Genomic DNA, 25,816 nt, shown 5'->3' with positions numbered 1-25,816 from the left:
CACTTTGAGTGTACTGTGATGCATCCCATATTCACACACACATATGCACACCTAGACATAGCCACTCACGCATATATGTGTGCATGTCATTGTGTGTGTGTGTATGTGTGTGTATGTGTAAATTTCACCTGTATGTATGCCTTACCTGTTCAACGAGCAGATTTGTGAAATTTCTAAATTTCCATGTAAATCGCTAGCGTTAATCTTTAATTGAACATTCCAGAAAAGAATGTAATTCACTCGACATAGAAATTCGTTCCCAACTTGATAAGTGCTGTACATGAAACTCTTGGCACTTGAGTCAATTTTGCAACTTTCTGCTGAGTAAAAACTAAAAGCTGTATGTAAGTGTGTGTGAGCGTGTGTGTGTGAGCGTGTGTGTGTGAGCGTGTGTGTGTGTATGTGAACGTGTGTGTGTGTATGTGTGTGTATATATGTATGTGTATATATATATGTGTGTGTGTGTGTGTATGTGAGCATGTGTGTGTGTATATATATATGTATGTGTGTGTATATATATATATGTATATATGTATGTGTATATATATATATACATGTGTGTGTGTATGTATGCATGTATCTGTCTATCTGTCTCTCTCTCTCTTTCTTTTTCTGTCTGTCTATCTGTCTGTCTGTCTCTTTCTTTTTCTGTCTGTCTATCTGTCTCTCTATGTACACACACACACACACACATGCACACACACAAACATTATTGATGGATATTTTCACAGATAGGTATTTTAGGATTTCATTTATGTTTTAATGGAGAAATAGTATATAAATACCTAAACATCACCTAAACAAATATGAATCTACTAGAGTTATCTTTGCTTGCTATTTATATACTAACTTGAAAAGAGATACTCTCTGACTACTGTTGCTTTCTTTCATTTCTCTTCCCTTCTATTGCATGCAGACACACACACACACACAAACTCCACCCCCAAATTCTCAATTCTCTCTTCTTCTTTGCCCTTGCTTCCCTTTCTGTTTTTAGACAGAGCCTGTTTGGTTTCATTTAAACGTAAAACATAGAGATATTCTGGGAATGCTCTAAGTTTAAAGAAGTGCATAGCACATTCGTTGAAAACATGCACCAGTAATTTTATAAACTTTTGGTGCATGTAAAATGCTTTTTCTAATGGGTTTAAATATTTGATTTCGTGGTGTGTCTTTATTATTATTTTTTTTTTCTCTCCTCATTATTCTTCAAAGATATGTGCATATCTGTTTGTGTGTGGGGAGGGCAAGCAAATACAGCGTGGAGTGGGAGGCAAGCTCCCAGCAAGCCAAACTTGTGGATAGGTTCAAATTCCTGCTTACTGGTATTTCTCTTCAGTTCTGCTACTGATACTCTTAGAAAAGGATGAATGCTATGAGACCAATTTCTTCATCCTTCAATTGAAAGGACTAAACAACAATTTATAACAGACTATTTCCGATCATAAAATATGAGGCAATTGACATTATTTTTCAAGAGATGAATATATACACGAGTGTATGTGTGTGTGTGTGTGTGCGTGCATGTGTGTATATGTGTGTATATGTGTGCATGTATATATGTATGTGTTGGTAACTTAATAACATTACTAAAACTTTCTAAATAACTTTATATAACTAAACAGCATGGTATTTTTGATTTAGCTATTCATCTTTTAATTAGTAGTAACTTTTCGTATGAATATTGTTTTCTCGTGACACTTTATTCCGTAGTGCTGTAATTTTTGGTTTATGTGTCTTTATTTGATGTTATTGATATTACTTTACATTAAGACAAGTAAAGGTAATGCTACTACCCCCCTGACTTTTGATTGCTTCAACTCATCTCATCCCGTTTCACGACTCCCTCGGTCTCTTTGCTCCTCTCACTTTGTGATACAATGCACAGCAGTCTTGCCTGTAAATCTTACTACTGCAAGTTCATTATTATTATCTGTTCTTTCCATTAATATGATAACTGTCAAATTCAAATTTAGAAAATTATTTATGGAAAAAAACTTTTTTAATGGTTCAGAAATGCAGCATTATCTACCCAGGGTATTCTTTAAATAATATGTTGTTTCAACATCTTAATTATGTAACTTCAAGTTGATAATCATAATTTATTAGGTTTTATGCAGGTTCTACTGCATATTTATTTTATTCCACATTATTTAAAGGTAAGTGAGACCTGGTAGCATTTTCATATCGATTACAAATCCTAATAGATAACATGTCTTACCTGCAGCTTTGAAATATGCAAATCTTGAAAGTTAATTACTTCTATTTTTTTTTTTTTAATTTAGATAAAATATTAGACGTGTGCCTTAATTACACACTTTATACTTAACTTGTGCTCTTATACTTTTAATTAATTGAATCTTTGAGTAAATTTTATGGTATATGTTAAAATAATAATGTAATCAATGACCTATAAGTCTTCTTTCATTTCATATAATTTTACAACTTTTAACTTTTTGCAAATTAGAAGAATGAATCGTTGAAATTTCCTTTCAAAACACATTATTGTATATATTTGAGGCTAGTTATAGCAGTACAAATAGTAACGAACTAAACTAACTTGTGATATAACATCTGATTGTTAACAAAAAAAAAAAATTCTATTCTTTTTTTATTTATTCTTTTAAACTGAAACTACTTTCCCAGCTGATCATGAATAGTGCAGTGCATTCAATGTTTTCATTTTATTTAAAACCACATGTTTTAACAGAAAAAAAAAAAAACTTATTTAAAACTACTATAATTTCATTTTTTTAAATAATTGAACAAAACTTACTTTAGTTTATTTTGTATAAATTTTGGTAGAAATATATTTTTCCTTTTAACGATTTGATTATTGATGATTTGATTATACATTGATTTGATAATCAGAGAAAATTGTATTTTATTCATTTTCCTTTAAAGCAAATTTTATTGTTCTGTTAGAAATGTTTCACCCTCTGTTCCTTAGTTTATATCATCACTATCTATATCTAATTATTTTTATATCAAGATAAAAGTGCTTACTAATTTGACTATGTTGTTTATACTTGTAATGCTTAGCATTTTAATTTTAAATCAAATCTATGGCAACATATCCTTTATATTTGTCATTTCCAATCATTACTTAAGTGCCTTGATATTCCTATAGTTTCCAAATCAAATATGTTTTTATTTTACCAGCATCTTGTTAATAAGCTTCTTCTAGTTTTTACAATTAAAAGAATAATATCCTTAAAAGACTCATTTTTGGAGTTGGTTAATTAGTACATACATTCAGGTGCAATGAATTTATATATTAAACTTTATGGATATCATCATGATGAAGTATTTTTTTCTGTTATTCTATATGTGATAATGCTTGTTCCCTATTATAATATTCTAAGATAATTTATGTTTTTATGTCTATATATTTTTCTTACAATTTATTAAAAGAATTACCGAATTTCAATGACAGGGATCAAATCTAAATTTGGTTTATTATCTGGTTTTAATTTGGTCATCATTTTATTTCTGCACTTTAGATTTTGTAGTTTAAAATTTATCCTGTTTGAATTTAATCCAAGATAAATAAATGTAAAAAGAAAAAGAATAATTGGAATAACATATTTAAGAATTTATGTTATTCCAATTTTTTCTTTTTGGTTTTGGTTGAGAGAATTCCAATAGTTACTCAGTTATTCAATATAAAAGTAAAAATTGGTCTTTTGTCTTTAAATCTTATCACGAGATTTAATATGATAATCATCCAGATAGATTAACATAAACTTCAAATATAATAAAGTTATCTTACATTTCTTGTTTGAAGTAAGACCATGTTTAATAAACTGCATTCCCTCAAACAACAAGGGTGACTCTATATGGTTGAGAAACGGCAACCAAATCTTCTCTAGTGTGTAATTCTAACGCACATTATGCGCACGTATTGTTTCAGTCAAAAAGTAACGATAATTTAAAAGTGCTGAACACATTTGAAGGAAAGCATTGCTATGATATCTACAGTTCCAGGGTGAGGGCGCGTGGCTTAGTGGTTAGGGCATTCGGCTCATGATCGTAAGGTTGTGAGTTCGATTCCCGGCGACGCGTTGTGTCCTTGAGCAAGACACTTTATTTCACGTTGCTCCAGTCCACTCAGCTGGCAAAAATGAGTTGTACTTGTATTTCAAAGGGTCAGCCTTGTCACTCTCTGTGTCACGCTGATTATCCCCGAGAACTACGTTAAGGGTACACGTGTCTGGGGAATGCTCAGCCATTTGCACGTTAATTTCACGAGCAAGCTGTTCCGTTGATCGTATCAGCTGGGACCCTCGTCGTCATAACCGGCGGAGTCTTTAGTTCCAGGACTTGGCTAGAATGTATTAGCTATCATTGGAATTATTTCAACTAAATGTATTTATTACATAAATGTAACTACAAGTGATGCTGTAAACGGTATTTCTTGTAAGCAACATGGGGCTTATGCACTGGTCAAGACTGAAACCAACATATTGAAAAGTGGGTGTGACTTACTAGTACTTCTACTTCTATGAATATCTCTATATATATAAACGGCAAAATGTCTGTGTGTGTGTGTGTGTGTGCATGTCCTTTATACAAATCCACAATTTTTCAGTTAGAGGGCTCGCACTTTCTATGGTCATTGAAAACCGTCCAAGGGTGGTCGTGCACATCTTTACATTTCCCCAGTCACCCAGCAAAGCCATTAAAAAATCAATAGAAGTGACGTTTTTGTGAATTTTCTATCCAAAACCCAATCAAAATGCCTGAAACTTGATACGCCAATTGAATGCCAGCTAGCTGTATGTGATTGGTCAGAGATTTGGACAGTACTTGCGTTTATGTGTGCACGCACGCAGCTGTATATGCATGCACTAGCACTATGACCTGGCGTTGCCGGGTCATAGTGCTAGTGTAGTATATATATATATATATATATATATATATATATATATTATGGTATATATTTTCACAAAATCACTTTCACTGTGATTATTGTTTACTTCCATGGTATTATTTAAATTTCCCATATACAGCTATTTATTCACAATCATTTAAAACATGGAAATGCATAAAACAACTATTTAAAGACCTCAGTTAACATGTGGCAAAGATACCGAAACTAGTCTCATACCAGTTTTCTGTTTTATACCTATTTCTTTACTACCCACAAGGGGCTAAACACAGAGGGGGCAAACTAGGACAGACAAAGGGATTAAGTCGATTACATCGACCCCAGTGTGTAACTAGTACTTAATTTATCGACCCCGAAAGGATGAAAGGCAAAGTCGACCTCGGCGGAATTTGAACTCTGAATGTATTTACAGACGAAATACGGCTACGCATTTCGCCCAGCGTGCTAACGTTTCTGCCAGCCCGCCGCCTTTCCATTTTATATCTATATGCATTTCTTTGAAAAGGAAATTTGCATTATTTTTGTCACTATAACTTGTTAGGAAACAAATTATGATGCAAGTTAACATACAAAGTTGCTGTGTTTACTGTACAATACGAAATGCACATGAATTTCAGACATGTGTGTAATGGAGTCATGGATATAAAGAACAGTGAACATGATATTGCATGATATTGCTTGTTAGAAGTTTAAGTATTTTATGCAAATTGAAAATTTGAAACAACTCAGGAAATGTAGTTTGATCTAGGACCACATTATTCAATACAGTTTTCGTTACAGCCACATTTTAGTTCTTTTAGGTGTGCAAGCATGAATACATATGTATATATATGTATGTACATACTTATATATACATACGTATATACATATATGTGCATAAATATGTACATACATATATATAATAATAATGAAATTATTGTATACAGTGCTCAGGTGCACCACAACTTGTCAAAAAGTGCGTATAAAGCATATGCAGAAATGTACAAATGTCTGGTGATTTTATGCATGTATATTCTATGTGAAAGAAAAGGCATTATGTGATTAAATGTTCGAGATATGAAATGTTAGGTGGATGACCTTATATTTGTTTGTTCTGCAACCATGGTTTAATATATTTGTCTCATTCAATTGAGCACTTCTATAGCAGTCCTATTAAACAGTTTGTTCCTGATAAGAAACAATCACTTTATTATTGATATGTATATATATATGTACGTTACTGTCTTCAAAAAAGATTTTTTCGTTTCATGTTCGTCTCTGTTGCGTTGCATTCTTTCCTTCTGTGGCTGGCTGATTCAGAGCAGATCTCAGAATTAAACAGCCGAAATCTGCGATGAGGAATCAGTTTCTGACTGAAGAACGAAGGCTTTGAATGACCCGTTTGTCTTTTATGTTCGTCCCTTCGTATATTGCACGTTATTTATTTATGTAAAGGTTTATTATATATATGTACATACATGTGTACACACACATATACATATAGTGGAAGTTAGCTTGTGGCCAAGTTAGACCATTTTCTAAACTCAGTAAATTCCTGCACACGTTCTGAGAGTCCAAGAAGTTTCTGTGCATAAATTTGATATGAATGGATAAAGTGTTGCACAGCACTGAACCCACTTTTCAACAGAGATTGAAACGACCAGAAATTGAGGGCACTTCACATTTAGACATGTTTATCTTCTCGAAGGAAGTTCTATTGAGAACTAGGGGTCCTTCACTCCCTGTGGTTCATGTGCTAGTTAACCCATAGTTGGGACCCAAACAGGTGCTACTACTCCAGATCAGAGTAAACCTGGGAACAAAGGTGGCTAAGAGGCGGTTCCACACTCCTCAAAACCCCTGGAACTCTTGTATCAGGGTCCAACTACTGGATGCAGTTAGAAGTCATACTCAAGACATACATACAATTGCATGTATGCGCATGTGCGCGCACACACACACACACCACACACACACACAGAGGAACTGTAAATCTTTGCAAAACTTTTCTGAAGTTTATCACTTACATGAGAATATTCCCATTATAAAACAAGACATGCAAATCTGCACATGCATTGACTCCAAGTACTGCACATATACACTCATACATGCAAAAATATACCCTCTTGATGTTGTTGAAATTTCAACGAAGGAGCTTTGGATCTTGGTTAGAAAATGGTTCTTTCTCTAATACTCTTTACTCTTTTACTCTTTTACTTGTTTCAGTCATTTGACTGCGGCCATGCTGGAGCACCGCCTTTAGTCGAGCAAATCAACCCCGGGACTTATTCTTTGTAAGCCCAGTACTTATTCTATCGGTCTCTTTTGTCGAACCGATAAGTGACAGGGACGTAAACACACCAGCATCGGTTGTCAAGCAATGCTAGGGGGACAAACACAGACACACACACACACACACACACACAGAGGAACTGTAAATCTTTGCAAAACTTTTCTGAAGTTTATCACTTACATGAGAATATTCCCATTATAAAACAAGACATGCAAATCTGCACATGCATTGACTCCAAGTACTGCACATATACACTCATACATGCAAAAATATACCCTCTTGATGTTGTTGAATTTCAACGAAGGAGCTTTGGATCTTGGTTAGAAAATGGTTCTTTCTCTAATACTCTTTACTCTTTTACTCTTTTACTTGTTTCAGTCATTTGACTGCGGCCATGCTGGAGCACCGCCTTTAGTCGAGCAAATCAACCCCGGGACTTATTCTTTGTAAGCCCAGTACTTATTCTATCGGTCTCTTTTGTCGAACCGATAAGTGACAGGGACGTAAACACACCAGCATCGGTTGTCAAGCAATGCTAGGGGGACAAACACAGACACACACACACACAAACATACATATATATATATATATATATATATATATATACATATATACGACAGGCTTCTTTCAGTTTCCGTCTACCAAATCCACTCACAAGGCATTGGTCGGCCCGGGGCTATAGCAGAAGACACTTGCCCAAGATGCTACGCAGTGGGACTGAACCCGGAACCATGTGGCTGGTTAGCAAGCTACTTACCACACAGCCACTCCTGTGTCTATGGCAAGAAATCTTGAAATAAAACTGAAAAATGACATAATTATGTTGCACCCTATCTCCTCATTTATGCAAAAGTTGTTAACAACCAGAATCTTCATGATTGCTCCAAATGCTTGGTGTCATCATCACTGAATATTTTTCCTGGCAAACATATATCCTTAACATTGTTAAGATTGCATCTCAATGACTAACACTTCTCACAAGAGCTAAACAATACTTCCCCCCACAGCATCTACAAACTCTCTACAAAGGTCAGATGGGGGATCTTTCGGTTTGAACAGCAGTTTTTAACATAATTTCTTGGTAACTAAAAAAATTTTAAACTTCCTATACTGGTAGAATGTGTTTATAAAACATCTTTCTCTCTTGGCTTTATTGAGAAAATTCTATAGTTTGTAAGATATTTGTTGTTTTTTTTTCTTCAATTTCTGCAATTTCAACCAATCACTGACATCTATTGAGGTAAAAAAAACACTCTGTGCCGTATGAATATGTCCCTCGTTTAAGAAACAGATTGGGTTTATTTACATTTGTGAAGAAAAAAAGATACCCTTTCCCCCACTCCTAATCCTAACCCTAAAATTGATTGAAATGCAATAGATCGATACTAGGGTCATAATTATGGGTGACAATTTCATTTGACACTGCTAGAAAAAACTGCCGTTCAAACCGAAAAGATCCCAGATGAGACCCACCATAGTTTACTTACAATCACCTCTAGGACAGTGCTGTTGTCATACCCCCTGACATCTTGGTACACATTTAGAGAAAGGCTGCTTGAGTGATTAGCATAAAATCATTCGCAGACATGGTTCTTGAAAAAGAAACTGACCCAACTTGTTTCAGCATTTATTAATGCTTTATCAGTTATCTGTTACACATTCCTTTTTACCAAATGAATATTATGTTATAACTATTTATAGTATATGCAAGGTCAGATATTATTAACTCAGTCTCCCTACTTTGTGTAACAGTGCAGGTATTGGTAACACGAATGAGTGAATTGGTTAGCAGAAGCAGCACATAGTGATGGAATGAAAAAGCCTGTAATTTGCTGATATAAAAATAAAACCTGTTACTATTGTCATACCATTTTGTCACTTCTGTATTGCAAGTCATCACTCCTACTCCTCTGTATTATTCCCAGTCAGTATGGTTCTGGGTTCAGTCCCACTGCGTGGCACCTTGGGCAAGTGTCTTCTACTATAGCCTCGGACTGACCAAAGCCTTGTGAGTGGATTTGGTAGACAGAAACTGAAAGAAGCCCGTCGTATATATGTATATATATATATATGTATGTGTTTGTGTGTTTGTGTTTGTCCCCCCAACATCGTTTGACAACCAATGATGGTGTGTTTACGTACCCGCAACTTAGCGGTTCGGTAAAATAAACCGATAGAATAAGTACTAGGCTTACAAAGAATAAGTCCTGGGGTTCTGGGCTCGACTAAAGGCAGTGCTCCAGCATGGCCACAGTCAAATGACTGAAACAAGTAAAAGAGTAAAAGAGTATATATATATACATATATATATATATATATTTATATATATATATATTTATATGAAGAACAAACTTACCTATTCTCATCATCCCTCACATTTACCCCCTGCCATTCATCATTCCCTATATACATCTGACCCCTTCCACACCATGTTTATATCTACCTCACTATCCTCCCACACTCTAACAACCTTACTCACCGTTCTCCCTGATTCTATTGTAACCACACTCTCTTCTATTCATTCTCATTGTAGGTTCGAGCCCCACTCCTGCAGGCTCCCTCATTAACCCATGTAAAATACAGGGCAGCTATGACCCTCCTCCACATACTGTAAATCTGTTTCTACTTCCCTATTATACTTTAGCCTCTAACACCTTGCTTGTAGGGATCACCCTATCTCCTACCCTTTTTGCTCTTGGAAGTTACTGGGTAACCTTATTAGTGCTGATACTAAAAAAAAATCGAGCAACTCGACCCCGGGACTTATTCCTTGTAAGCCCAGTACTTATTCTATCGGTCTCTTTTTGCCGAACTGCTAAGTGACGGGGACATAAACACACCAGCATCGGTTGTCAAGCAATGCTAGGGGAACAAACACAGACACACAAACACACACACATACATATATATATACATATATACGACGGGCTTCTTTCAGTTTCCGTCTACCAAATCCACTCACAAGGCTTTGGTCAGCCTGAGGCTATAGTAGAAGACACTTGCCCAAGGTGCCACGCAGTGGGACTGAACCCGGAACCATGTGGTTGGTAAACAAGCTACTTACCACACAACCACTCCTGCGCCTATAATTATTGACGTAGTGTCTCTTTTCGGCATATTTTGGCATTAGAATTTTTTTCTTTTGCCCTTACTTATAAATTGCTTATAAATTTAACCATTAAAGGTATTTTTTTAATATGCTGGCCATTGATAGAATTTTTCGAAAAAAATTCTATCCTATATTAGATATATATATATATATATATATATAGATAGATAGAAAAATAGACAGACAGACAGACAATTTTATTGTAGTAGTGAGGCTACCGTTTCATGTTTACTGTTATTCACATAACTAATTTACAATAGACAGGATAAAAAATTTTATAGCTTAATGTATTTATAGCTGATCAATTATTGGTTTAAGATATAAATCAACTTATAGAATATTAAGCAAATGAAAAACAATTGAAAAAGGGTAACCTCTAGGCTGAGGGTGTCTGATGAGAGTGCATTAGTATTATATATGGGAAAAGACGTGTGCGATTGACATCACAGGCTATTTACATGTCAAATGTATGCGTATCCGTATTTACGTATCTGTTGGCTGCAGAAGTGAAACAATGTAACTCAGTCAAGTGTATGCTGTGTATGAGCTTGTGCTGCAGGTGTGTATGTTTTACGTCAGTGTCAGCTTCGGAGAATATACACACATACTCAAGCAAAACACACACACATGCACACACACACAGCCATCCACATGTACACATGGGATCACCACCACCCCTGCCGGACCCTCGTGGAGCTTTTTGGTGTTTTCGCTCAATATACACTCACGACACCCGGTCTGGGAATTGAAACCGCAATCCTACGACCGCGAGTCGCTGCCCTTACCACTGGGCCATTGCGCCTCCACACACATACACACACACACACACACACACATATATATATATATATATATATATACATTCAAACATATAAGGGACGACCATAATAGGACATCCACTCACTAGAAAGAGCAGCCAAACTCCAAACCACAAATAGTTGTAATTCTACAACTATTAGTGGTTTGGAGTTGGCTGCTCTTTCTAGTGAGTCGGATGTCCCATTATGGCCGTCCCTTATATGTTTGAATGCATATTATATTATATAGTCTATTGACTATTTTTTCTCTCTCACTTGACCACTGGTAGCGGAAAATTTTTCTAGAATTTTTTGCTACCCTAAAATTTATTAATTATATATATATATTATATTATATATATATATATATATAATATATATATATATATATATATTATATATATATATAAATATATATGCATATGATGGCTGCCCCCTCGTTATCGAGTATGGCCATTGCACGAAGCTTAACTGTTATTGGTGCTGTGATCGAATGTGACTTTTATTTGCTTTTTAAGGCTATAGCCGGCCATTCAGTTGAGACTCACAGCACCATCAACAATCATGAACTATGTTGTTATCGTGCAATGCCTGTGCAAGAAGATTTATTTTAAAAGTGAGGAAAGGCTGTGCACTGAGTCAATCCCACTCACTAAGCAACAGCAGCCATAATCCGAAAAGAAGAACAAGTCAACATCATCGGTAACCAATAAATGTGTTTTTATTTTTCTTCTTAAGGCTTAAGGCTGTATCATGTGCAGGGACATAGAAATAATCGGACTGAATACCCGATGGTGCGGTTAAACCATATATGCATATATACACATATATACATACATATATTTGTCTATATATGCATATTTGGGCACAGGACACTACGGAAGGTAAACAACATAAAATAAACATGAAATACCAAAACAACATGTAATACAAAATACGAAAACATGGAATATGAACTTGTTTTTGCAAACAATGAAAGAAACAAATGGAAAACAAAACATGCAACACTGGGGAAGGCCGGCTTATGGGGGTGTATTTATATTGAGTTTTCAGATAAGTTTGTTTGTTCCCTCACCCCACCACCATTTACTTTAATCCTTAATGTTTCATCAACCGCATTTAACCCATTCAGTACAAACCCGGCCGAAACTGCCTCTGGCTCTGAGTACAAATGTCTTGTTTTCATAAGTTTTGAATTAAAATCTTCCACCAAACCTTAGTCACAATTTATGTTCCTAACACTAGCTTAATGATAACCAAGTTATTTTACTAAATTCTTTGTTATATTTAATTTAATTGAAAGAAACACAGAGCATCTCAAAATAAATACAATAACGAAAGGGTTAAAAAAATCAGTCAATAATATATTCTTGTTTATTGTTTACCACTTCTTGCCACAGTTCTATTTGCTTGAAAATGCTTTATGCAAAGTTTAATCACCTCTTGTACCTACACTTTAGATCCATCGTGGCATCTGCTGTGGCTTTTTAAACCAGACAATATTTTGAAAAGACCCCCCCCCCCCACATAGATTGCATATTTTGAAAAGACCCCCCACATAGATTGCATGTTTTGGAAAGATCCCCCACATAGATTGCATATCTGATTTGGACCACCAAGAGCTGCAGTTAAGGAGATCATAAGTAATTAGCCATAAACTCTTCAGTTATGGCCTGGATGACAATGATAAGCAGGAGGGGACTGAGAATGGAACCACACGTAAATTCCTATCTGCACACGAAATTCGATGTGGCATTCATTACCAACTCTCACCTTACTGACAGCACTCCTGTACATGGCTTAGACAGCTTTCTCCAGCTGATCATCTACCACTAGCTTCTGCAACAGCCACCAGATGAGGGCGGAAGGGACCCTGTCAAAGGTTTTCACCATGTTGGCAAATGCCAAGTACAACAGTTTATTTTTGGCTGAATACTCCTTAAGCAGTTGTCTTACTAGACAGAGAGCATCAGTAGTGGTTCTCTTTGTTTCAAAACAAAGCTGTATTTCACCTGATCTAACTCCCTTCCTAATTAGTTGAGCTATAACCCTTTCAGTAACTTTCGTAACCTGGCCCAGCAATTTGAACCTCTGTAATTACTTCTCACTGAGGCATTTCCTTAAGCTTAAAACAGCTGACTGTGATGTTGCTACATCAGTCAATGGGAATGATAAATTCCTGTAGAATCTGATTAACTAAACAGGTGACTAGGCTGTATCCCACTCTACCACATATTTTAAGTATCTCTGTGGCAATACTTGACAGGATAATGAGCCTTTTCTCTCTTCATATCCTTAATTGCTTTATCTACCATACATCTGTCACTAGGATAGCTGTTCCCTCTACTGGGCCCACAAAGAGGAAACTTCCTTTCTCTCATTCATTCTCTACATTTAATAACCTTTCATAGTAGTACTTCATGCTGTTTTCTTTTCAGAGTCCCTAAGTGCAAGCAGACCCTTATCCATCCTTACACACTTCTCTCCCACAACATCTGATACACTGTCCAGCAATCTGAAACACCTCAAGTCAGCTCTCCCTTTTGGTTTCACATTAAGAAAACACTCCTTCTCCCATGCACTCTCCACATTTAATAGCTTTTTGTAGTAGAACTACTCTGCCTCTTTCTTTTCAGAATCCCAGCAGTGCTTCTCTCCTACAATGCCCTTATTTTCTCTGGTACACTGTCTTGCAATCCAGAATATCCCATGCCTCTGGTCCTCATGTCATAGAACATTCTCCCTTATTGCATAGACACACCACTGTCCTATTACTGCTATCTACACAGAAGTAGGTAGCAGTAATGGGGTTCTTTACCTGTGAGGAGTCCAGTTGAGGCTTTGCCCCCAGCTTACCTCTTACTCACACCTGCCTGCTTCCAATAAAGCATTTCAATTATCTCACTGGGCTTACCTTTCATTTTACCAACACTGATTACGGCTAACTTTAAAATTGAGGGTTAATTGGGGGACAGTTTCCAGAATTAAATGAATCCCTGTCTTAAGAATAAATGCAACTATGCCTCTCCTGGTCTTGATGGTGTTACATACCTACTTCTCAAACGCGGTGGGTACTTTCTTCTAAACCAACTTTCACTATTCTTTCAATTCTGTCTTGACAATGGTGTTACTCCAGAACAGTGGAAAACTGCCAGTGTTATCCCTCTGTTCAAAAAAGGTGACCGCACATCGCCTGTCAACTATCGCCCCGTTCGTCTTACTAGTTGCATCCAGCTGTTTGATTTTAAATTTTAGAGTAAGTGGCTGAGTATTCCACGTATCCTTAACGTAATCCTCAGAATAATTAGCATGACAGTATGTACAACAAGGTTTGTACCTTTGAATTACAGATGATATGGCTAATTGGATAGGCTTTGACAGTTTCTGTTTCCACATTTTCACTCAAAACACTCGAGTTAAATGGGGGCTGTAACACAACACACTTACTCAACATACCATACTGTAGGATTATTTCAATTACCTCATGGTTATGAAGTGAACTCTTTAACCAAGTGGCTAGGTTTACATCCACACACACACATGCACATATCCATACACAAGCACATATGCTCCCTGTTCCTGCTCATTAATTCACTTTTATGTCCACATTTTTCAATGTTGATATGGATTGGATGAATCTTCTTAAAGTGGTATTCTACAGCCAAATGCCCCTTACTATGCTAACCCTTATTTGTTTATCTACGATATAAGCATCACCATTGCTGGAAACAAAAGTCTTTTTAATCAGTGTGATGAGCAGATAGTATTAGAGCTTTGTTACTGCATGCTGATGAGACACGAGCCTTGAATGTAGAGGATTTGAGAAGATTGAAAAGAAATGATGCTAGTGTACTCTGCAGGATGTGCAGTGTAAGTGTGCATGAACGACAAAATAGAAATGTAAAGTAGAAAGAAAACTGGACCTAAGAGGAGTCAGATGTTGGGTGCAAGAAAGAAGACTACACTGGTATGGACATGTGATGTACATAGATGAAGACAACTGTATGAAGTGCCACTCACCTCATGTAGATAGAGCTTGTTGAAAACAGCAATCCAGGAAGACATGAGATTTGTCTAAAGTTCATTTCAGGACTTGAACCTCATAGAGGAAATGACAAAGAACCAGTGTAACTGGCAATATGCAGTTCCTGAGAAAACCTGCCTGCCTCAGTCAAACTAAGATTCTGTAGGCACACTGTTCGTACACATACACATATTTGTTTTGTTCTCAGTCGAAAGACACCTGTTGTTATTTTCTTGTTGTTTGTGTTTGTAATTGTGTACCATGTTCTCTGGTTTTTGGCTTTGTTGCTCTACACATTCACTAGCTTTCTTACAAAAAAAGATCTAATGGTCTTAATTTAGACTTTTTGGGGGCAACCAGATCAAACTGTCTCAAGTGTAAATGCCCAAAACAGTAAGGATTTCTGGTAACTTGACTGAGGAAAGAAGGCCACGAATGACCTGTCTTTTTTGTCTGTCCTTCTTATTGTTTTTCTTGTTTGCTTTTGTATTGTCTACCTGTCCAAATGTTCTATTGTCCTCTATTGTATGAATTAGGTACTTTAGTTGAGGCCCAAAAATTAGTGTGGTATTATCCGTACAATTTCAAAATAAGGTGAATAAAATCAAACTAAGCAACAGGATTTCCAGAGGTGATGCTTGAAACGGTCGTACTGCATCACCTCTGGATATCGTGTTGCTTATTTTGATTATATATATATAATATATATATATATATATGAGAGGCATTCTAGAATGTTCGAGATATTTTTAGGAGAGATAGCTATAATCATCCTTGCTTATTGTGGTTTTAGTATGTCATTAAAATGCATCTAATAAGCTGGCCTGTCAAATTTTGTTATTCCAGATTGAAGATGATTGCAACAGCACTTTGAATATACCCTTACTAAACTCTAATTGTCACAACTGATTAGTTTGCAGAATGTAATCAGAATGTAAAGACAAATTGGAAGCTGACTCTGCAATGAAGGTTTGTGGCAAAAACTGGGCAAAAATGCTACAGAAATTTATGAAGTGCTCCAGACTGGTAATGGCTTAACTTGTATGAGCTGAGTATCAGTTTTCCCAAGCGCTAAAGGCTAGACGAAGCATGTCCACCAGGAAGCCCATGATGACCCCTTTATTTGACAGCAAGTGTATCATCTACATCCATTAGGTTCTCTATGGCCAGATGGTAAAAAGAAAAAAAGTACTTTGTGGAGGTTTTGTGGGAGGAGACATTTGGTCACAAACGGCTAGAACTCTTCCACTCAGGTCAAACACTTTCACCAGTCTACAGTTCCATCCTAGTATCCAAATTCTTTTCAGAGATGGGCATCAAAGCTATCCCTCACCCTCCCTACAGTCCAGACCTTACTCCCTGTGTCTTTTTGGTTGAAGTTGAAAAAGAAGATGAAGGAGGTTGTGACAAGGGTCTTGGATATCTTTGTGAGGACTTCTGTGGGCCTTCATGAAATGGCTGCAGTGTTGCAACTACTTTGAAAGAAAGTGGAGTTTTGTACTTTTTAGAAAGTTAATAAATGTCTCTCCTGTAAAAGTTTCAAAACTTCTGAAATGCACCTTAAATATACATACATACATAATACATACATACATACATACATACATACATACATACACACACACACACACACACACACACACACACACACACACACACACACACACACACACACACACACACATATACACAGATAGATAGATGTTGAAATTCCAATGAAGGAGCCTTGGATCTAGGTTAGAAACCGGCTTTTTCTCTATTGGCAAGAAATCTTGAAATAAAACTGAATACTGACATACATACATACATTTGTTTATTTGTGTGTATACACAATTGTCCCACCCACTTTCCTCCACACTACATTCCACCCCCCCCCCCCCAGTCATCTCTTTAACTGAATTATTCTGCTGCTCTAATTAAATGTGAGCAGAACTGTATACTTCATCTTTTTCCTGACACAACTCATCCCTCTCACTACTACCTGGGACCATTATTTTATCCCTCCTTTATTATTATTATTATTATTACTATTATGATTCTGCAGTTCTTCATCCCCCACCTTATCCCTTTTCTGTACAATGAGCCACCTCCTTTCCTTAGGGGAACCCCCAACTTCTGTATCATTTGTCATCACTCGACACCCCCTATTCCCACCCAGTTTCTATAGTTGTCATCGGCTCTTCCCTATTTCATAACTCCCCTACTTATCATTCTTTAACACTTGTTTCCCTCCAAGCCATTCCCCATCTATCACCTTCCAGCTGTCACCTTCTACTTCACTCTTGTAACTCCCGGGCCTTCCTGTTCTCCTGTCCTCATTCACACCCCATCCCCAACTCCACCCTGACCACTCCCATCCTCTCCCATACCCTGACCACTCCCATACAATGCAAGTAACTGTGGATCTACCTTCATTAAGATATTTCTTCTGGCCTGGCCCTTTTCTTTCTTAATGCCATAGTAAGTTTTGGGGGATCATAATCTTGCACGCTGTTTGGTGACCTCACTAGTACTGGTTCCATTAAAAAGTACTCGATAATCACTGTAAATAATTTGTATTAGGTTAGGGTACCTAGCCACAGAAACCCTGCCAAAGTAGATATTGGAGCATGATGCTGTTTTGGGACCTGTTTGATCCTGTCAAACTATCCAACCCATGCCAACATCAGACATGGATGTTAAAATGACGATGATGATGATGATGATAAAAAAAAGAAAGGCAAGAGGACTGCTACTGGTCAGTGGTGGTCAGTGGAAGGAGAAGGGAAGAGAGAAATACTACAACTTACTGTCTCTCCAATCAACTTATTATTACTAATAATAATAATGAAAATTTCTAAGGCAGCGAGTTGGCAAAATCGTTAGCACATAAGGCAAAATGCTTAGTGGTATTTCATCCTCCCTTATGTTCATCCTCATCATTGTTTAACGTCCGCTTTCCATGCTAGCATGGGTTGGACGGTTTAACTGGGGTCTGGGAAGCCAGAAGGCTGCACCAGGCCCAGTCTGATTTGGCAGTGTTTCTACAGCTTGATGCCCTTCCTAACGCCAACCACTCCGTGAGTGTAGTGGGTGCTTTTTACGTGCTACCAGCACAGGTGCCAGGCAAGGCTGGCAACGGCCACGATCAGATTGGTGCTTTTTACGTGCCACCAGCACGGAGGCCAGTTGGGGCAGCGCTGGCAACGGCCACATTCAGATGGTTCTCTTATGTGCCACCGGCACTGGTATCACAGCTACAATTTCCATTGATGTCGATCGATTTTGATTTTGATTTTGAGTTCTGAGTTCAAATTCTGTTGTGGTCAGCTTTGCTTTTCATCCTTTCAGGGTCTATAAAATAAGAAGCAGTTGAGCACTGGGGTCAGTGTAATCGACTTAGCCTCTTCCCTAAAATTGTTGGCCCTGTGCTAAAATTTGAAACCAATAACGAAAATGTCTATTAACTTAATTATTTCATTTAAAATCTTAAAAGTTTTGTAGCTCTTCAACTACTTACCTAAATAATAATAATCATGTATTTATTACAAAACAATAATGCCTGTAAACGTATATGAGGATGGTATTGCACTGGTCCCAAACAGACTTCATGAAAAATGTGGGAGAAATAGGAAAACACTGTATTACAAGAAATAAGCATTACAGGAATATATCGTTATTTGTGGAGGATCATATCCAGAGTGATCATATACTCTTTTACTTGTTTCAGTCATTTGAGTGCGACCATGCTGGAGCACCACCTTAAATCGAGCAACTCGACTCCGGGACTTATTCTTTTGTAAGCCTAGTACTTATTCTATCGGTCTCTTTTGCCGAACTGCTAAGTGACGGGGATATAAACACACCAGCATCGGTTGTCAAGCAATGCTAGGGGGACAAACACAGACACACAAACACATGCACATATATATATATATATATATATATACATATATACGACGGGCTTCTTTCAGTTTCCGTCTACCAAATCCACTTACAAGGCTTTGGTCAGCCTGAGGCTATAGTAGAAGACACTTGCCCAAGGTGCCACGCAGTGGGACTGAACCCAGAACCATATGGTTGGTAAGCAAGCTACTTACCACACAGCCACTCCTGCGCCTATATAACTCCTATATAACATGCAAATGTTATGTATGTATGCATTGATGGTAAAATACAGGGGCCTATGTGCATGTGTGTGTGTGCGTGTGTGCGTGTGTGTGTGCATGTGTTTGTGTGTGTGTGCGTGTGCATGTGTGTGTGTGCATGTGTGTCTGTGTGTGTGTGCGTGTGCATGCATGTATGCTTGCATGCACTCTTATCATGTACTCCACAAGTTAAAATTTATACTACTATAAAACAAGCAGCTATGTATAGTTGACTTACCAGGAATAGCAGCCATATCCCCCTTAAAATCATTATATTATTTTAAACGACATGGTAACCAGTCTTCATAATTTTCAAAAACGACCACCACACTAATGTTACCACGAATAGATTAGGAAAAGTTTAACAAGAAAAGCAACAGAGAGAGAGAAAACATATGTTTCCATCCCCCTCTTCATTATCAGTGTTCTAATATCCATTTTTAAATGCTGGTAGAGTTTGAATGAGAAATCTGCAAGTTGATTTATCAACAGTTTTTGATCATGTGTCATTTTAATTGCCATAGGCGCAGGAGTGGCTGTGTGGTAAGTAGCTTGCTAACCAACCACATGGTTCCGGGTTCAGTCCCACTGCGTGGCAACTTGGGCAAGTGTCTTCTGCTATAGCCCCGGGCCGACCAATGCCTTGTGAGTGGATTTGGTAGATGGAAACTGAAAGAAGCCTGTCGTATATATGTATATATATATATATGTGTGTGCGTGTATGTTTGTGTTTGTCCCCCTAGCATTGCTTGACAACCGATGCTGGTGTGTTTACGTCCCCGTCACTTAGCAGTTCAGCAAAAGAAACTGATAGAATAAATACTGGGCTTACAAAGAATAAGTCCTGGGGTCGATTTGCTCGACTAAAGGCGGTGCTCCAGCATGGCCGCAGTCAAATGACTGAAGCAAGTAAAAGAGTAAAAGAATATATACCCATATCTGAAGTCTAAGTTGATTTATCAACAGTTTTTGACCATGTGTCATTTTAATTGCCGTTATACCCATATCTGAAGTTCTGATGTCTCCTTTTCTTGCTAAGTAATTTTTTCCCAACTTTCTAATATTACATATCTGTATTACATATAGTTGCTTTTCTGCATGTTTGGTTGATGTTTTTAAAGCATAGCTGCTTTGCTAGCTCACACAAGCTAATGTTCCACGTTAAGTGGTTTGTGACTGACTCATATTCCTCCTATATCTATATCTCATAGAATTTATTATACAAGCATTAATATCTGTGGCATAAAAGAGCCTTTACCAATGTTTTAACTAAGGTCTTGAATGAATTTGAAAACCTTATATTCTGAAATTAATTATAAGATTTTAAGACTTCATGGTGAAATAGATTTGATATGTTGCCATTTAAATATAGTATTTCAAGTGCTGAATTGTTCAAGATATTCACTGAGGTAACTAAGACAGCATGCATGGTTCTGACTGCTCTGAAGCTGAATGATATTCATCTAAATTGGAATTGTAATTCTTTAGCATTTTATGTTCTCTCTTGGAAGTAAAAATTGTTTTAGAACAAGTTTAGAAATACCGGTTTTTTTTTTATGAAGAACTAATTAATTCATATGCTCCTTAATGTGTAGTATGATTATTTTGTTATATGAATATAAATAGCAAAATTAATAATTCTGTAAATACTTTTATTGTAGATAGTTTAGATAATCATAATGTGCAAATTACAAGTAATATAGTTCTTTAACTTTCGTTTACCATTTTCCTCATATGTGAGAAGTAGTATCAGCATTCATTTCATATTACTCTTTTTTCTCTTTTACTTGTTTCAGTCATTTGACTGTGGCCATGCTGGAGCACCGCCTTTAGTAAAAGCAAATCGACCCCAGGACTTATTCTTTGTAAGCCTAGTACTTATTCTATCGGTCTCTTTTGCCGAACCACTAAGTTATGGGGACATAAACACACCATCATCGGTTGTCAAGCGATGTTGGGGGGACAAACACAGACACACACAAACATATACACACGCATACACGCACACACACACACACACACACACACATATATACGACGGGCTTCTTTCAGTTTCCGTCTACCAAATCCACTCACAAGGCTTTGGTTGGCCCGAGGCTATAGCAGAAGACACTTGCCCAAGGTGCCACGCAATGGGACTGAACTCAGAACCATGTGGTTCATAAGCAAGCTACTTACCACACAGCCACTCCTACACCTATAAACTAATAATTCTCAAGAATGTATTTGTAAACATTCAAATTTTCTAAAGCTGGATACATATTCAATTTCTGTGAGAATATATCATTATTCTAATGTTTGGGGAAGATGTTAATTTTTGTCATTGATTTTATTCTAGGTATATGGCCAATAATTTTCCTGATGACTATTGATCAAATTCTATAGAATATTCATTGATATTTTGTCTTGATTAAATGGAGGCTTGGATGCTGCTTCTCTGCTTTATAGGCAAGTTCACTTGCCTTTAGATATCAAAAATGAAACTGATTTAGCTTTATAGTGATTTAGTTGCTGTTAAAAATGGCATATCCAAATTTATAATTGACACTAGTGTAGAAAAAAATGTGTGTAAAAGTCTGTTCACTCAGTTGTATATATTTTAAGGATGTATATACTTACTAATAAACGTCTGATTTCATTAAGTGTATTATTTTTATGTTGCCTCTTGCAATCTTATATTAGACATATGAAATCTTAGATTGCATACTCTTGGTGAAGAGCACTTGTAAAAGGATGGTGTGTTTACTAAATTGTGAAGTGGCAATTGTTAGAACAACATGCTGTGTTTTAAGATATTTTCATGCTATTTAGTTTTATCAAGAATAGCAGGGCTTTGTAAAAGGAAATGGAAATGTCAATATAATAATTTAATCAGATTAAAATTATTCTGCCCAAATATCTTTTGCATTAAGTTTTATTTTTATAATATTTATATTTCAAAAACTATTTTTATCATAACCATAAATTTGAGAGTTTTTAGTTATTATTTTATATTGATATGACTTGGCTTTAAAATATAGAAGCAAAGCTTGGAATTGAGAGGCCAGAAGGTTAGTATAGGAAAGAGGAAGGTTTTAATAAGTATGAAAAAACAAAATAGTTTTGCCGCCATCTATGAAGTGCCTATACTTGACATGTAGAAAAAAGAGATGGTATGAACTATATGCTGTGTACAAATGCAAATAGCAAATGTACAATGTATGTAGTGGCCTTTCAGTGATGAAGGGCTTCATGCAAAATAGGTACATGGGTGTTTTTAGCTGTAAGGCACAGGCATGGCTGCATGATAAGAAGCTTGCTTCCCAATTGCATGGTACAGGGTTCAGTACCACTGTATGGTACCTTGGGTAGGTGTTCTTCAAAAATAGCCTTGAGCTGAGCAAAGACTTGTGAGTGAATTTGGTAGACAGAAACTGAAAGAAGCCCGTTATTTGTTTGTTTGTATGTATGTACACACACACACACACACACACATATATATATACACACATACATATATATATATATATACACATACATATATATATATACACACACACATACACACACACATATATATATATATATATATACACATACATAAATATATATATATATACATATACACACACACACACACACACACATATATATATACACACATATACATACATACATACATACATACATAAATACATACATACATACATACATACATACATACATACATACATACATACATACATATATGTATGTGGAAAACGTTCTGTGAACGACTACTTATGCTGGCAGAACTTAAATTCTAAAAGAGTAATGTGGAGCACAAAAAAAGTTTCTGCCCCTTAAGAATGATTTTGCCTGACCCTTTAGCATTCAGATTATTTTATCAGATGTAAAGCTTATTTGTTCACATTAATCTCATGTCTTCAAGATTTTGATGATGTGATTGCTTATTTTTAGAATAACATTGTAGAATAAATGTAAGAGAGACCAGATCTGACCAGTTTGAACATAAAAACAGGTAGAATATTTGGGCCAGATCCAGCTGGTTCAAATGCTAAAGGGTTAATATATATGAATTCGGTATAAACTCAGTACTCTGTTCTTAGTACAACAAAAGATGCCTGACTAAATGTCATATAAACAGAAGTTTAATGTGACAAATGCACATGAAATGAAGTTCACAACATTTCAGAAGGCTGTGTGGTAAGTAGCTTGATAACCAACCACATGGTTCCGGGTTCAGTCCCACTGCGTGGCACCTTGGGCAAGTGTCTTCTGCTATAGCCCCGGGCCGACCAATGCCTTGTGAGTGGATTTGGTAGACGGAAAACTGAAAGAAGCCTGTCGTATATATGTATATATATATATATATATATGTGTGTGTGTGTGTGTATGTGTTTGTGTGTCTGTGTTTGTCCCCCTAGCATTGCTTGACAACCGATGCTGGTGTGTTTACGTCACTTAGCAGTTCGGCAAAAGAGACCGATAGAATAAGTACTGGGCTTACAAAGAATAAGTCCCGGTGTTGATTTGCTCGACTAAAAGGCGGTGCTCCAGCATGGCCGCAGTCAAATGACTGAAACAAGTAAAAGAGTAAAAGGATGACTAAATAATCGGCATTATTTTCATTCAACACAGCAGCTGCAGGCTGGAAGAAACCCTCAGGAAAGCCCCACACCAGATGAATGGATGTGATTGGGGGAAGATCTTCAGGGCATTCATGTCACCTTGGAGGATGCAGAAGGTCTGACACAGGACTGCCAGAGATGGAGAGCACTGGTGGACCGAGTTGGCACTACACTTCATGACGCCTCTGGGATCACTAACTTGGAATGACCCCCAGCCCCATCAAGCAAGAGCTTGAAGCCAAGCCAACTAGTTAATGCAATTAGTACTCAAATGCATTCATGTGATATTTATAAATCCTAGGCATAGAAATGGGTGGGGACAAGTTTGGAGAACTTTTATCAGTGTTGATAACAAGAAGAAAAAGGAGAAACAAACAAACAGTTGCTTGACCTGCTACAAATAGCAGTCAGACATCTCTCACTTTGCAACCTATGTACGTGCCTGCATACATAACGTTATATACATGTGTGTGTGTGTGTGTGTGTGTGTGTGCATGTGCATCTGTGTGTGTATTTATGTGTGTGTGTATTTATGCGTGTGTGTGTATTTGTGTGTGTGTTTGTGTGTGTGCATGTGTTTGTGCATGTGTGTGTGTTTGTGCATGTGTTTGTGCATGTGTGTGTGTGTGTGCACGCGTGTGTGTGTATTTGTGTGTGTGTGTGTGTGTATTTGTGTGTGTGTGTGTGTGTGTGTGTGTGTGTGTATGTGTGTGTGCATGCGTGTGGAGGCTTGAGGGCTAGTAGCTAGGGCTTGTACTCATCACTGAAAGATTGTGGTTTCAATTCTTGAACCTGGTGGTACTTGGTGTTCCTGAGCAAAACTTTACGTTGCTCCATTCCCCCCCTGCTAGTGAAAGTATGTAATCCTATGAAGGACCAACTTCCAATCAATTGGAGGAATGTATACATCACAAGACCAAGAAAACTGACCTTATGAAGCTATGGCTTGGGAATGACCTTTGATCCATCCTTTCCTTTGATATATATATATATATATATATACATAAACACACACATTTAAATATGTATGTATATATTTCTGTACTGCCCACAAGGGGCTAAACACAGAGGGGACAAACAAGGACAGACAAACGGATTAAGTCGATTACATCGACTCCAGTGTGTAACTGGTACTTAATTTATCAATCCCAAAAGGATGAAAGGCAAAGTCGACCATGGCGGAATTTGAACTCAGAACGTAACGGCAGACGAAACATGGCTATGCATTTTGCCCAGCGTGCTAACGTTTCTGCCAGCTCACCGCCTTTACATATGGATGTATAAATATATATATATATATATGTATATGTATATATGTACATATGTGTATGTATAATATATCCATGTGTATATATATATGTATGTATATACATATGTGTATATATATGTCTATACATACATACATGTGTGTCTGTGTATACACACACACACACACATACACACACACACATATATATGTGCATATATATACAAATACGGAAATAATTTTATTCTCAAATGCAGGATAATGCTAATAATATAGCATAAACAGGATAAACTATCCTTATTTTGCAGAAAAATCTGGAATTAAAAATGTATCCATGTCGATCTAACCAATTGTTATGCGTTTTTCCATTTAAAATAAAACATCACTACATATACATTGGATTAATATGAATGTGCAGATATGTTTCATAAGGACATAGTTTGGATCATAACCCCTTATATACACCATACACATATCTATATACAAATATTGTTGTCTGTTTTAATGGTCAGTAAAAACTTTGGTTTCTTTTGAAAATATGGTATGAATGGTATTCTTTTGGAAAGGAAATTCTAGCTGCAGTAATTTGAGATTTGTCTTTTATAATGTCATACAACACTCAATATTTTCCAATAATTCAAATTCTGCTGAGGTCATCCTTGCCTTTCATCCTTTTGAGATTGATAAAATAAGTACCAGCTGAGCGCTGGGGTTAATGTAATTGACTTAACCCCATCCTC

The 25,816-nt window shown here is 36.7% G+C and overlaps 1 protein-coding gene across 18 annotated transcripts in view; it reads left to right on the top strand.

Annotated features, from left to right (window-relative positions):
* LOC115220674 (poly(rC)-binding protein 3) overlaps positions 1–25,816 on the top strand; it is a 258,024-nt gene that overhangs the window by 97,711 nt on the left and 134,497 nt on the right. Inside the window, exon 1 of one of the 18 annotated variants that reach the window (XM_036510557.1) lies at positions 1,971–2,159. The exons of the other annotated variants lie outside the window; for them this stretch is intronic. The gene's annotated coding sequence lies outside the window, so the exon portion shown is untranslated. Of the gene's footprint in view, positions 1–1,970; positions 2,160–25,816 lie in introns of those variants that run through there. 18 annotated transcript variants of the gene reach the window in all.

Source organism: Octopus sinensis, linkage group LG17 (assembly GCF_006345805.1).
Source record: "Octopus sinensis linkage group LG17, ASM634580v1, whole genome shotgun sequence".
NCBI lineage: Eukaryota > Metazoa > Mollusca > Cephalopoda > Octopoda > Octopodidae > Octopus > Octopus sinensis.
This window is presented reverse-complemented; position numbering and strand designations above follow the sequence as displayed.